Source organism: Phoenix dactylifera, unplaced genomic scaffold (genome assembly GCF_009389715.1).
Source record: "Phoenix dactylifera cultivar Barhee BC4 unplaced genomic scaffold, palm_55x_up_171113_PBpolish2nd_filt_p 000766F, whole genome shotgun sequence".
In the NCBI taxonomy this organism is placed as follows: Eukaryota; Viridiplantae; Streptophyta; class Magnoliopsida; order Arecales; family Arecaceae; genus Phoenix; species Phoenix dactylifera.
Window position 1 is genome coordinate 7,436 of NW_024068137.1, and position 1,767 is coordinate 9,202.

The 1,767-nt window shown below is 39.6% G+C and overlaps 1 pseudogene; it reads left to right on the plus strand.

Moving 5' to 3' along the window:
• The first annotated feature begins 1,364 nt into the window (after nt 1-1,364).
• On the plus strand, nt 1,365-1,462 carry LOC120107105 (annotated as a pseudogene).
• Nucleotides 1,463-1,767: the final 305 nt, after the last annotated feature.

Below are 1,767 nucleotides of genomic sequence, written 5' to 3' on the forward strand. Positions count from 1 at the left end.
TTACTGATCTATCAGCTAATTGTAAGGTCACAGTTGTTGGCTTCAACTCACCCAAACCGAGTTGCTCATATACCGTATATGGCAACAAGTTCACACTCGCTCCTAAATCTAGCAATGCTCGCTCAATCCTAAAATTGCCGATGATGCACGAGATAGTTGGGCAACCTGGATCCTTATATTTAGGAAGAATGTTATGCTGTAAAATTGCACTCACATTTTCAGCCAGAAATGCCTTCTTCTTGACATTTAAACGACGCTTGACAGTGCACAAATCATTTAAAAATTTTGCATATGAAGGCACTTGTTTGATTGCATCAAGAAGAGGTACATTGATTTTTACTTGCTTAAAAAGCTCAAGAATTTCAGAGTTTGGTTCAAGCTTTTGCAAGCGCTTTAATCTTTGTGGAAATGGTGCAGGAAAAGGACATTTGATTTTTTCAGTAGATGTTGGTGCTTCAGTTTCTTCGTTATCCTTTTCTTTTGTCTTGGGAGGGTCGGAATCAGGTATGACTTGTGTTTGTTCTGGGACTGGTCGGTCAATAACCTTTCCACTTTGCAAAGTTATTATACTCTTCGCTTGTTCTTTATGCAAAGTTGAAGATGATGCATTGCTACCGCCATAGACTTGAGGATTAGGTTGTGGTTGAGCTGGTAGCTTACCTTTCTCTTGAGCACTTAAAGCAGTGGTCAGTGTTGTCAGTTGATTTCTTAATTCATCATTGATTTTAGCTTGACCTTGCATGAAAGATTGCAAAGTTTCTTCGAGACTGGATTTTTGAGGGGGTGCGTGTGCATAATGAGGTTGCGGAGGTGGAGGAGTTGGGTTATATACTTGTTGAGATTGGTCATTCCTCCACCTGAAATTTGGATGGTTCTTCCATCCAGGGTTGTAAGTACCCGAAAAAGAATTATTGAAAGATTTTTGATAGGTATTCATAACTTTGGCCTGATCGTGCAAGACTTCCTTGAATGCGAGTATTGTGGGGCAATCAGTGATGAGATGGCCAGGCATCTCGCAAATCCTACAACACTCGCTGTTATGTTCTACGGTCTTGACGGGTTCAATCCTTCTAAGTTCAATTTCCTCTACCTTTCTAGTGAGGGCTGCCATTTTAGCCTGAATATCATCCTGAGTACTAAGGTTGTAAAGGCCCCCATGTCCAATGCTAGTAGGCTTAGGTAAAGGTTTATTCACTCCATCCCCTGTATCCCATAATTGTGCAGTCTCTGCGATAGAATCTAAATAGTCCCATGCCTCATCGGGTTGTTTTTCCAAAAATAAACCATTGCACATAGTCTCTATAAATTGTTTTAACTGTGGAGACAACCCTTCATAAAAGAAACTAATGGTTCTCCATGTTTCAAACCCATGATGAGGACAAGAGAGAAGCAAATCTTTAAATCTCTTCCAGCATTCATAAAATGTTTCATGGTCTTTTTGTTGGAAATTACTAATGTGCCTTTTCAAAAAGTTAGTCCTTTGTGCGGGAAAGAATTTTTTCAGGAATTCTCTTTGCATATCATGCCATATTCCTAGCAATCTAGGTCTCAAGGAGTTCAGCCATGTTTTGGCTTTATCCTTTAAGGAAAAAGGGAACAAGGTCAATTTAAGGACATCTTCCGATACATTTGGCACTCTAAATGTGATGCTAATTTCCTCAAAATCCTTAAGGTGAAGATAAGGGTTCTCGGATTCCATTCCATGATACTTTGGCAGCAATTGAATTACTCCTGGTTTGATTTCAAAGTGTCCTACATTTTCAGGAA